Here is a 13,004-nt window from a genome sequence, read left to right as displayed (position 1 = left end):
TCGGCAACCCGCCCGGCGGCGAGCAAGTTACAGCTCCTTCCCCTGCTACGGACAGGGGAGCTCGCCGGGAAAGCAGCTGGAGAGTACCGCCGGACAAACGGCCGACATCGGAGGAGCGCGTAGCTGCCACATGGTCAACACGAATATGGTGCATAATAATGCTTTGCTACACGGCGAAGACGTAAAAAGAGAGAGGCGTGCAATTGTTGTGCAGCTAACATGGCAGAATGTGTCTGAGGAGAACTTGTCCACATGTCCGTCCTTGATCAAACGTAAGTAAATAGTCCTTTATTTAAAGAAAGTTTTATAGTGTTTACTTTGTAATCGCTGTATTCGGGCCCATTTTTAACACAAAGTTACAATTTCTGATGGGGTTAAAAATTTGACAGAACACTGGGCACACTAAGAGGGCAATAAGCCAAGTTTAAAGAGGGGGTGTGCAAACAAGCCGCCGGTCATCGGCCAAGTGGCATTTTCGGTGGACAATGAGCCACAAAATGCAAGCCACCTCCGAATTAAAACGTGTGCCACGATCCCAGTATTTGACATAATACAAAATACAATGTTTACTCACTTCCTCGAAAGTCCAATGGTCCCATAGTAGTTTGGCTTGTTTTGGCCAAAATCCGTGGTGAACGGGAACCTTTTGAAACCCTAAAAGGCTCACATGCCTCTCTCTGGTGCAGCAACAATTTTCTGCAGCCGTCTGGCTGGCGTGATGCGAAAAATAAATGAATGAATCCGCAAAATTGGCTGAATCCTGAATCCTGAGTCCATCTGCATGCTAAAATGCAATGCTTTATTGTTAGATGCTGACCTGGGCGACGTCACATTCGCTTTCGTCTTAAACCTGAGACTGAAGCCGGAGGTCACTCAATTTCATGGCGTGGGATTCAAAAATTGAATGTATAAAACGATCGCTCCCTCACACATCCAAGCGGTCCATTTCATTCAGGAGCATAAAACACAGTGTGAAATATGAAATAAACATGCCTTTTGGTGTCATACGCACTTTACGGAGGGTGCGAGTCCCCCCCCCCCTCCGAGGGTGCCCCCCCTCCTGGTGGCCAAAAACAGTTTTCTGGTAAAATATTGTCCATAGAAGTTGTAGAGCAATAAAACAAACAACAAAAATGTATAAAATTAACAAAAAATATATATTTTTATAATGGGTCACAGGTCAAATTTATTTTTCGAACAGATCATGCGACTAGCATCTTAGACGGTCATTTGCTTTGCTTAGCCAAAACCACCCGAGGACCGAAGAGGCAAGATGGATATACGTAATTCTTTCAAACCGAAGCATAGGCGGAGTTTGACTTTTAGGGCACGGGGGGCACAACATGTTGATGACCCCGAAACGCAGTGTCAGCAATAAAATTAACTTACAACATTATTTATAATAATAAGTTGACAATGAGCATTTTTTTGTTTCCCATCATTCTTGAGGGGAATTCTAAATAAGGCTGCTTAGGCAATACTTTTCGCCAAGATCGTCATCTATTGAATATGGTATGCCCTGCGGTGTCATCCCAATGTAGTTACCCAAGTCAAAAATTGTATCCCCTGGGCGGAGCCATATTGAAGTAGATTTTTGTCTTTATTATTCAATCCAAAAAAAGTTGTTTCAATCAAAATATATATTTTCAATCCAAGAAAAATGTCGCTTCAATCAAAAAAAAAAAAAAAGTGTTTGAATGCAAAAATAAATTTTAAACTCAAACATCCCCCCAAAAAATGCATGTGAAAGCTATTTTTCTTTGATCGATTATTTTTTTAACTGAAGTTGTTTTTTTTTTTTTTTTTAATTTAAGCAACTTTTTTGATTGAAGTAATGTTGATTTGTGTTTGGGCCACATTTTGGTTAGGACATTTTTGTCTTTATTATTCAATCAAAAATAATTTGCTTAAAATATATATATATTTTCAAAAAGAAAAATCACTTCAATCCAAAAAAAAAGAAAAAATTCAATAGTGGAACAAGTTTTTGAATGCGAAAAAATATTATACTGTACATTGAAAAATTGGCATTTGAACACTTAACATTTGCCCTCCCTATATATATATATATATATATATATATATATATATATATATATATATGTATATACATATATCAGTACTTCTCAAATAGTGGGGCGCAGAGCGATGCCAGGGGTGGCGCGTGTGACCTCGGGGAACATGCTTTTCTTTTCTTCTTTTTTTTTTTTTTTTTTTTTTTTTTGCCGTACTAGAATAAAGTGTACTTGCACATCCACTCAGTGGGTGGCAGTGGAGCTCTCATTTTCAAAGTCCGCGCAGTATTTTTGAAGTAAGCAAGAGGACACGGAAGAGACTCATGAAGACCTAGAGAGCTGTGCGCCGTTTTCGAAAGCCGTTTTCCGGCCGGACTCACGCAGCGACCCACTGTCTTCTCCGGTTCTCATGTGTCCGCTCGAGAAGTGCCATTTTCGGCTTGGGATCGTCATGACGACCGTCCTCACCTACGGTTCTCCCTCGGCCGCCGAGAATGCGCTTAATTCAGGCGGTTTGCCTTCTGGTTTTGACATTTAATACAGTGGTAGATGAGGAAGACCACTGTTTACTGTGTCTAAAAATGATTATAGCGGACAGCCGGAAGCCAAATAAATTAAGACGCCACTTAAAGACATTAGACCCCAATCTTATTGATAAGCTGCTTGGTTGTTTTTCAGCGAAAACATGCCGAATATTGCCAACAATCGTCCCGCTTTGTCAGTGTTATATCAGTAAACCAGTGAGCACTGTGAGCATGCTCAGTTCAATATAACCCCACATCATTGCAAACAGGAGGTGATACTGCGAGCAGCGAAAATAAAAACTGTCCTTCTGTCCAAAAACACTTTTTTTTTTCTTCTTCTATTCAGTTTTGTTTTTTCGGTCAAATTTTTTGGCATATTGTCCTCATGAGTTTATGTTTCTAATCAATTTGAATTTGTTATTATTTACTGATTTTATTTTTCAGTATCAAATGGTAAAAAAATGTACCTTGAGTGTATTTCTACAGTTTGGATGTGACTTTTTTTTTTTTAATTCAGGCAAAATGATGCGCGTTAAGTTTTTTCTGTTACAAACAAAACAATGTTAATAAAGTTATACTTTATAAGATGATGTCTGTTATTTTCTCTAATAGAAAAAAAAGGATACAATGTGAGGCAGAGGCGTACTTATAATAGTAATATTATAGACAAATGATACTATTTACAGTGGCGGCAGAGTTTGGGGGGGCGCGAAACATTTACGTCTTCCTTGGGGGGCGTAACAGAAAATAATTGAGAAGCACTGATATATATGTATTTATATATATATATCAGAGGTTGCGCTAGACTTTTTCGTTGTCTGTCATTTTGACTGACAGGGTCATAAAAATCCGGTCATAATCTATTTTTACCCGTCAATTAAATTTTTAAAATGATGATAATGACATTGTGGTGACCCTTTGTTTGGCATAATTCACCTTCCGTACTTGTGTGTCCATTTGGCCGAGCGCGTTACCGGCTACGACAGTCACGTGACAGAGACACTTAAGAGCCGCGCGCGGTCCCCTCACTATCCACTCGCTCTCGCTATATGATTGGCCGAAGAGTCGAAATACTCTCTCGTGAAATGCCCGTTTAAAAATGTTCCCGTTGTTACTTCTTGCGTTCGCTTATAAGTGCCCATTTAAAAAGGAAAAGCGATGGATGATACTACACACAGAGCGTATTATTAACAAATGTTAAAGTTGTATAATCATATAGCGAGAATAAGGAACGTCACTGACAAGCGCAGGCCCCCGCGAGTGGATAGTGAGGGGTCTAGGATAGTGCGCCTACAGCTAACAAGACTCTTAACGTTGCATACCGCTTCAACATATTCAATAGAATTTAGTTTTCATTCATTTTAAATTAATATTCTGTCCGAACAAGCTTAACAGAGAATCCACACCGTGCCATCACACATCAAGCAGATGAATATGTAACTTTTTCTCCGCAGTGACAAAAACAGCTGACTGTGGCCCCAGTAGTTAGGTAGCCTACCATATGTAGCATATGGAACAATGAAATTAACAGTTCACCTGCTGTGGCCTGAACGTAGTCTCACACTTTCCTCCTGGTGCGCATGGACTTGAATTGCGTGCCCGCTTGTGCAGTCCCTGTTTTTTCACCTCTTTTATCAACACCATCATCGTTTTGGGGCTTTTTGAAGAAACTTCGGACACTCAGTTGCCTTGACATTTTTAAGAGTAAGGCCAAGGACGTCATAGGGTTAGGGTTAGGTTGATCCTCTCAGTCACTGCAGCACAACAATGGCTTTGATCTGGCCAAAGAAGCAGACTTCACACGGGCATCTGTCAATCATCGTTTAACTTGTTAAACAGTTGCAAGGAAGCCGCGCTGGAATGAATGTGTGTACTGTGTTAAATGCCAGAAGTGATCATGAGGAGTTTGAAATTTCTACATGTCACTTCAACGGTCACAGCTAAAGTAGATAAACAGAAGCATTTAATAAAGCTCAGCATTTATCTGCTACAGTACTTTATTCTTGTTCAAAAATGATTTGGTTGGATATTTATGTTTAAAACTTATCATAATTATGAAATTTGAAGTGCTTAAAAACCATTTATTTATATACATTTTTTAAATCACTTTGGGGAGGGGGGAGTGAGAAAAAAACATGTCTTATACACAGTGACCCAAAAAAAAGTTTACACTGCCATAATACAACTTAAATGCCATGTTTATTCAGCTTAGAATTAGAATTGAATCACAAATTATACATTATTGTAAAGAACATGTACAGTACACTCTATTTTTCAATGTGTCCTCCCTTAAGTGTCACAACAGCCTCCAGCCGCCTGCGGAACGCTTCTTTATGTAGGATGCTGTCATCTTTTCCCAAGATCTAACAATGGACCTCTCCAAGGCTGCCACAGAAGTTTGTGGCTTCTTACAGGCACTGTCCTCCACAGTTGCCCATATGCTATAATCCAGGGGATTGAGATCTGGACTCTGGGGTGGCCACATATCACCTTGTCAATCAATTTTTTGGTCCGCACAGATCGGCACTTCCAGACCCAGGTTTTCGTGAGGCTGTTCCAATATCTTTCAGTTTCTTTTTAACTTTTTAGACTGCACATCTGGATATTCTCAGATTTGCTGCAATCTCAGTAGGTGTCAGACCGGCACGCAGCAATTCAGGTACAGATTAAGTTTTCTTCATTTTCAGCAGAAGCACAGGAATTGTAGAGACGAGAGATTACCAGCTGCATTGAGTGACCTTAATGAATCACTTAAGCATGACAACCTATTTAGATATGTTTCAATGGCTTTTAAACAAGCAGTCAACTGAGTGTAAACTTTTTTTTGGGTCAACCTGTATGTATCTCTTTCCAATGCTAAATCTGAATAAATACATTGGGCACAAAAAACACACACACACAAAAAAAATTAAATGGGGGGGTGGGCTACTTCGCGGTTTTTCACTTATCGCGGCGGGTTCTGGTCCCCATTAACCACGAAAAACAAGGGATGACTGTACACTGTGGTGATCTAAAGTCTTTCCAAACAGCTATTTAAGTCATCTTGTGAAAATATCTTGAAAAAAATATATATACATTTTTTTTGATATCGCAATATATTATCGCAATATATCGCAAACCCCAAATCCCAATATCGTTCAGGCCTAATATATATATATATATATATATATATATATATATATATATATATATATATATATATATATATATATATATATATATATATATATATATATATTTTAATTTATTTATTTATTTATTTATTTTTTTTTTTTTATGCAAAGCAAATGGCCGTCTAAGGTGCTAGTCACATGATCTGTTCGAATAATAATTTTGACACGTTATGAAAATATATTTTCAATTGAGGTTGGAGGAGGACCATCGCGATCGTACACATTCTAATACCGTATTGTTGAGCCAGTTCACAAACTCGCACACCACTCTCAAATTTTTCTATCATTCAATCTTCATTTCAATGGTAAACATCCCCTTTTACCTTTTTTTCACTACCTGCACTAACCTTGTTGGAACCCATGTTGATTTCTCTCGAAAGAAAATCCGCCTTGTGTCAGTGCTGTCATAAATTGTCGGATGTAGAAACAAATGGAAAGTCAACTTTAACACCGGATGTCGAAATGATCGTATGTCGAAGCGATTGTATGTCGAGGTACAACTGCACCTACTTTTACCAGGTTTAACAGTTCAGAGATAAGGGTTCAAATCCAGGTACTGGATGTATGGGCATTGTATGTTGTCATTGTACTTTCTCTCAGTAATTCTGTTTGCTCCAATCCCCTTTGGGGTTTCCCCAAACGTAAGAGTGATTTTGAGTCAGCAAAAAATTTCAGGGTTTTTCGTTCGGACATGTTTCAGTGAGTTTCAGTCTCTATAACTGTTCTTATTTGTCTTCTTTGCAGGTATGCTCAGTGGGACAAGGAGAGCAACCAGCAGACAAGGTGACGAGATGATCCGCTTTGTAACATGATTGGGGGGAGGACGAGCAGCTGAGCTCACTCCATTAAGGCAGCAGTAAATGTGCGCTCGCAATGAATCCTTCCTTTTTATGACTTCTCTGTAATTTAATTAAATTAACAGAGATGGACTCTGACCTTTGGATAGGGGCCACTCTGCCCTCTAAAAGTGTTATTGGGCTAAGGCTAGGGTCATAGGGGGATTTGTATTGAATCCGTTGCCAGTGTTGCAAACGACAAGCCATATTTTATGATATTTTAGCGGTTGACTCCTGGTGTCTTGTCTCCGTGAGCGGCATTTGAATGGCCGCCATTAAATACTGTCACTTTCATCTCTGCCAGACAAGGGTGAAGACAAAAAAGTTCTGTAGTCCTTTTTAGCTTTGTTTTTTTTTTTACCTTTCAGTCAAGTGGATGAATAATTGTTCTGTCATTGCCACTCTAATTAAAAGGCATATGAATGTGTCTGTAGGCTACGGTGTAACTCGGCCAGACAGCATGTTCATGAAAAATGGATGGAGCAGCTGTAACCTAGTTTAAGGCTGGCACGTCAACATGTAGTGCGGCGTGACTTTGAATAAACGCGGGCGTGATGACGGTGCAAAAGATAAAATAATGATAGTAAAAAGCTGCACGTGGATAAAGAGAGGTGGAAAAGTGTTATAGCGGACTGCTGAGTGAGCGGAAAGCGTGTGAGGAGGTCTGGTTATTCCATTAACCTTTCGTAATGAGGAAGAGAACTCGGACGGCAGCAGGTAAAGCAAAATGTCATGTTGAAGTCATCACAGCGAGCACAAAGCAACAGCACTTTCTCAATGGACCCTTTATGGCGAGTGTATCTTAGCTCACCTTAAGGTGCAAGATTGTTTTCTGGCAAAATACTACTATACCTAGCTTCAGCTCAACAAATTTTTCTAAAGATCGTGTAGAGATATTTATTCCCATATATTTGTTTATTTTACTTGATATATTCATTTCTTCAATGTTTGTCTTCTTTCTGATTTTGTTTGGATAAGAGTGCAGTTTTCAGCTTCTTCTCTGAAGCAAGGTCAAAGCAGAGAACTTAACATAGCTGCTAGTGAAATTCCACTTTCTTATGAGCCACTTCATGAGTTAATATGAGGGCCGGCCTGTTCACATTTGTTCCTGAACTGTGTGTTGTTATCTACTGTTCATTAAGAGCAATTAAGAAAGAAAAGAGGAAATCAACTTTTTTCCTTTTCAATAGTTGTGGATCACTGTAATCAGTGCTTAATTTGCAAATCATAAGGTTCCGGAACACAAAGTACATATGGCAGCGCAGGGATGACGGGACGGGCACAGGTCCTGGAACATACGCAGAAAACGGTGCTGAAAACAACACGCAAATGCCCACTTGCCATTCTATGGGACTTACAAGCCTCAGTTTCAGATAATATCCATGGTATAAATGTTATGACAACAATTTACAATTATTTTGGCCATATTCTGCACAGCACGGGTCATTATCCACATAGCCACAGGTGGGACTTACAGTACACAGTCAGCAATTAGTTTCTCAACAGCTCTAACTTGTAAAACATATAAAAAATATAAAAAAAATAAAAAATAAAAAAAAAAAGAATCAGAGATTACCATAAATAACACAAACCTCCCATTATTATTATTTATTATACTAACTGGTGGGTTTGAGGAAGCTATCTGATTGGTCAGTTGCCATGTATCAATCACAATATAACATGGCTTGATGATTAATACATGGCTAGGGCCTCATCACCAAATGTATCATTACGCCATTATATTTTTGCCTTGAGTCTGTGGTTTACTCACATATTTATCCGTTAAGTCATTATACGTCTACAATAATTTATTCCAATAACACAATCATAATTATTGTATAGGCCCATGTAAGCCAATAAATTTGAAAATAATTCAAAAAGGTGTTGCTTACTTTCTTGCATTTACCTTGAACTGAGATGCTGTCCAAACAGTTGTACATCCCATCCCTGACCTGTTGCAGGATGTCCCACATTCTTCTCCGCTCAGTGCGCTCTCCTCTACTTCTGAGTCTTCCTGTAAGCGAGCTGATGTTGCGGTTCCCGCCTTTTGCTCTAGCTGCTCTTCTGGGCTAGCTGATGCCAGGATACTGGCCTGTTGCTCCGGCTGTTGGTGGTCCACTTGGCTGACTCCTGGCGCTGTAGCTGGCCAACACACCGGGTGGCGCTGAATCTGACCAGCTGCTGCCACGGTAGCAGCCTCCTGCCCCACCTTGGCTGGCTGTCCATGAACATGGCTAGCTGCTGAGGCGCTCGCCTCCTCCCGCCCATTAGCATGATCGCCGCAGTTGCCCTCATCCCCAGTTGTTGCTTTTCTGACTCGTTTTGAGCCATCTTCCTTCTTTTTGAAAAAGGACAGTAAATGCAACTGTCTTTTTGGCATGTTGAAATACAGTTTGATCCTGGCTGCTTGCTCCCCAGACGCCGAAATTTTCTTTTTTCTTTTTTTTTTTTGTGTCAGGGGCGGGATTTGTTGGTCCAGCTTTTCAGTGCATCAACAAATGTCCGACTCTTTCAAATGAAGTTAAATTTATATAAACAACATTGTTACGGGCATCCCCAGGGGGCTGTTGTCCCGTTTTAGTGTGACCGGCATTGCCAATTTGGCGTAGAACAAGAAGTGGGCTGGCGTAAGGGGGAGAGAGAGTGAAAAGGAGAGTTGCGCGGGAGTGCGTTGTTGACTTTCTGACTTTCCGCCACTGGTTTTTGTTTATTTAATAAAAGTCTCAATGCAACAGCCGTCGGAGGCCTCTCTGTGTTTTCATACACTACACCACCTCCCCGAAGGAAGAACCAGACGTAGGAGCAACGACGAACGAGCCACGGAAATTGCCGGTCCACATATTATTTTCTATACACGAGAGGTGCCGGATCTGCCCAAATAAGTCCCGGAACACAGTGAAGCCAAAATCAAGAGGTGAAATCAAGCCCTGACTGTAATGTAGACAAAGCACCACAGAAGTGTGTCACAGTGGGACCTTCTGTGTTAATATGTTTGTCTTAGCTGCCATTTTATTTTTAATTGTTGTTTTAAATCGTTCCCCTCCGTGAGTCATCACCTTATCGTGGTAATATTAACATATGGTATACAGGTCTGACACAACGGCAAAACAAAAAAAAATAATTCAAAATTCAAAAACACAATGTGATTTGTCATGTTTTTAAGTCATTTTCTCACGGTGAAAGTAGGTCAGTATAAAATAACCTCCCCACCCCTTGGTGTGACAAATGCACTGAATTTGTGAGGAAAAAGTATTGTGGCAATTGTTGTGTGTCCGGCCCAAATGCATGATAGAAAGTTGGGCAACCGTGTCTGGGAGTCGTGGCTGAAAATGTTATTACATGTGCGTTGTGTTCAATAAAGTGCGGACTGGTGTGGTGTATGGGGCATAAGAGCAGCAAGTGTGAAATATAAGTTAGCCTTCTTTCATTCTTCCCCACGTCGCTTGCCACAGTATGTAAGTACCCTTTAATGTGTTCTTGTGCTAATAAGGCTTTCACTCAATCATGAGATTTAAGAATATCATGACTGAAGTGCGAAATAATGTATGCTGTTGGACACATGCCTGCTGAGATAAATTATAGTGACCGCAAAAAAAAAAAAAAATAAATAAAAATTCTAATACTACCTTCATATGATGTTGAAATAATGAAAATTACCACTTGTGGAGTTGAAAATTTTAAAGAAGTTGGAGTTTGATCACCCCCAGCTGTGTCGCCTGGGCGACGATGTATGCTGTTGCGAGGCCTGAAGCACCCAGTGAACCCAGGATGCATCACTGGTGATGCGTCCCAGTTATGGTTGCCAATCCTTCCTTGAAAAACGGAATCGTCCCGTATTCAGAAAGAAATTATGTGTCCCGTATTGAGCTTTCAAGGAATGCACTTTGTCCTGCATTATCATAAAAATCGGAAATAGTGTCTTATTTGTAGAATGAACGAATACTGGTATGGTGCACGCATGACCCGTCCACTCAAGGGCGTAGGTTTGCATAGCGGCGGTAGGGACATAACACTACCAACTTTTCAGGATGTTCAAATTGTCCCCACCAACTTTTAAGCAACCTTATTTGCATTATATAAAGTGTTCAGTTATATAAGTAATTTAGATTGACTTTCTATATGTTGTAAGGATAGAATTTACCCTACCATTATTAAGTGAACTACAGTACTTTAATTATGTTCAGACTTAGATTGACCCCTTTTCACTTGCAGAAAGTGCCAGTCCATTTTTCCCCTCTAACGCACATTTGATTGGCTGATGATGAACCCGGACGAAGACTGGAAACGGGTCTCGTGATTGGCTGATGATGAACGTGGAAGCAAAACCGAAACAATTTTGCGACGTGCGAGATTTGTCCCGCATTATCATGGAACTCGGAATTAGTGTCTTATTTGTAGAACGAACAAATACTGGTATGGTGCATGCATTACCCCGCCATTCAAGGGCGTAGGTTTACATAGGGACGGTAGGGACATAACACTTTTACCAACCAACTTTGAGCAACCTTATTTGCATTATATAAAGTGTTCCGTAATATAAGTAATTTATTTAGATTTACTTCCCATATGTTGTAGGGATAGAATTCACCCTACCATTATTAAGTGAATTACAGTACTTTAATTATGTTCAGACTTACAGTGACCCCTTTTTACTTGAAAGTGCCAGTCCTTTTTGTTCCCTCCGACGCACGTTTGATTGGCTGATGACTTGACCCCCCCACCCCCACCCCTGCCAAATTAACACACACAAACACACACCCTCACCCCCAGATCACCCCTCGAAAGAAATACAACATGCCGCTGCCTTCTTCAAAGACAGTCATGTCCAAAGTCCGGCCCGGGAGCCAAATGCGGCCCGCGGTCAAATTTCATCTGGCCCCCAGCCTCTGTCATAAAATCAATTACGTCTGGCCCGCACACCGTATTGGCCCGAATATAAGACTGTGTTTTTTGCATTGAAATAAGACTGAAAAAGTGGGGGTCGTCTTATATTCGCGGTCTAGACATTATACCCATTTACGACGCTAGATGGCGCCAGATATCATTGAAGCAATGTTCTGTCATGACAGAGCTCAGCTACTTTCAAGTTTAACCAGTTTGCATTATTTTGTTACAATGTTTTTCCTTATTCAGATTTGTTTCAAGACTACAGTAACAGTTAGACTTCACTTTGATGGTTATGGAGTTATTGTCATTTTGTTGTTTATACTCATTTACGACGCTAGATGGTGCCAGATATCATTGAAGCAATGTTCTGTCATGACAAATCTCAGCTACTTTCAAGTTTAACCAGTTTGCATTATTTTATTACAAGGTTTTTCCTTATTCAGATGTGTTTCAAGACTACATTTACAGTTAGACTTCACTTTGATGGTTAATGCAGTTATTGTAATTTTGTTGTTTTATCACAATAGATTGGTTAATTTACATTTCAAAAACCAGAAACCATTCATTTACAAATGTGATTGCACTTTAGTTTACATATTTAAATGTTTAGATATTAAGATTTGAATGAGGCAAAATAACATGCTTTTTCTCTCAAATATATTGTTGTAATCATTTGTTTCAGATGTACTGTAATCATTTTCTGAATAAAAATTAATTTGGTGTTCAAAAAGTCTTTTTTCAAACTTAAGTCTTGAAAAAGAGGGGGTCATTTCAGGGCTGTCTTACATCCGGGCCAATACGGTAAACTGGTCAGCAGTGCTGCTACCAGCATATGAAGTAGCTTACACACTAAATGCTGCTCCTCATTTATCCACTAAAAGGCAGCAGCACTCTAAGCAACATTATCCCCTGTGACCCTTTACTTCCTTTACTTTTCTAAAATGGCAACAATCAACAACACCAAAAAAAAGAAAGTTGACTGCGACGGCCGACGCTTCAAGGATAGGTGGAAATTGGACTATTTCTTCACTAAAATATGCAACAACTCGGTCTGCCTCATTTGCAAAGAGACAGTAGCTGTTTTTAAAAAGTTCAGTGTGAGGCAATAATACCAAACAAGACACGCTGACATGTACGACAAGATTATAGGGAAGATACGCAGCGAGAAATAGAAGCAACTTGAAGCTAGTCTAATTTCACAGCAGCAGTATTTCGCAAGAGCCCGACAGTCAAAAGAGAACGGCACAAACGCTAGTTGCGAGATTGTTGAAATTATTAATTTAAAAAAATAATAAAGAAAATGTGACACACTGAATGGCTTGCTAAAATTTGCTTAAATATATTGTTCTACGTAAAGGACGTCATCCAAGGTCGGCCACCCACATTTTTACCACACCAAATCTGGCCCCCTGTGCAAAAAGTTTGGACACCACTGTTCAAAGACGAGGGATATTAGTTTTTTTTTCCCGCCAGCAGCAGCCACTGTAAGTAATGTACAAACGCAAATGTTGTGTAGGTGAGGAACACACCACTAATTTCGCTACTGAAAGTCCGAACTGCATCAGAGTT

The sequence above is a fragment of the Corythoichthys intestinalis genome, chromosome 6 (assembly GCF_030265065.1).
Source record: "Corythoichthys intestinalis isolate RoL2023-P3 chromosome 6, ASM3026506v1, whole genome shotgun sequence".
NCBI lineage: Eukaryota > Metazoa > Chordata > Actinopteri > Syngnathiformes > Syngnathidae > Corythoichthys > Corythoichthys intestinalis.
This window is presented reverse-complemented; position numbering follows the sequence as displayed.